At 65.2% G+C, this 807-nt stretch overlaps 1 protein-coding gene across 1 annotated transcript in view; it reads right to left on the bottom strand.

Moving 5' to 3' along the window:
• The window catches only part of CXCL12 (C-X-C motif chemokine ligand 12), an 18025-nt gene that overhangs the window by 16182 nt on the left and 1036 nt on the right, over positions 1 to 807 (bottom strand). The gene's annotated exons all lie outside the window — the stretch shown is intronic.

Below are 807 nucleotides of genomic sequence, written 5' to 3'. Positions count from 1 at the left end.
ACCGTGCGATCCCCCTGAGTTACCCCTGGCCAGACCCGCGCTGGGGGCTGAGTAAAGCTTGACCCATCCAAGCCGCTGCGGACACTGATGCCGGGGCCGCGGGGAGCCCATCTGAACCTAAAGGTGAGACCGATTTGTTGTTACAAGTCTCTCATTAACTGCAGCGCTGTCACCTCTCGACCTCGCAGAGCTCTGGACGTCCCTGGTGCCCGGCGCCCATCAAGGGAATAAGGATTTGTCCGGTGTCCTTCACTTTTCTGCTTTGCATTGAGCTCCGCAGCAGAGACCCGCGTCCTGGTTCCCCGCACCCGCCTGCCTGTGAGGGGCTTTACTGCGCGGCGCTTCCCTTCGCCCTCCGTGCGGCGCCCGGGTGCCTGGAGGCGTCTCTTGGCCGCGGGGGGATCCCCGCCTGCGCCCGCAGATGCGGTTCTGCGCGGTTCTTCTCCGCGGGGAGGGGCCATTTCTGGAAGGGGCTGTTACCGCGGGAAAAATGTTCCGCGAAATCGCGAGTGGCGCTTGGATGCAACCAGCCGCCTAAACAAATGGGGGTTAGAGCTTGTTCTTCCTCGGGGTGGGCTGGAAGGAGACATCCAGGTTTCAGTCCGTTGCCGAAGTTACCGGCCGCCCTGTCCTGTACACGGCCAGGGATCTCTTCAGTGGAAACAAAAAGCCGCGGGGCTCCTCTGCAGGCGAGGGGTGCGAGAAGCACCCGCGCGTGGCTCGCAGCCCGCCGGGACCAGCGCGGGCTGGGCAGGGCAGGGCAGGGCAGGTCGGCGGGGCTGGCTCGTGCCGAGGAGGCCGGGAGGA

Source organism: Alligator sinensis, unplaced genomic scaffold (assembly GCF_000455745.1).
Source record: "Alligator sinensis unplaced genomic scaffold, ASM45574v1 scaffold675_1, whole genome shotgun sequence".
In the NCBI taxonomy this organism is placed as follows: Eukaryota; Metazoa; Chordata; order Crocodylia; family Alligatoridae; genus Alligator; species Alligator sinensis.
Note: the sequence above shows the minus strand (reverse complement) of the source record. Positions and strands in the feature narration are given on the sequence as shown.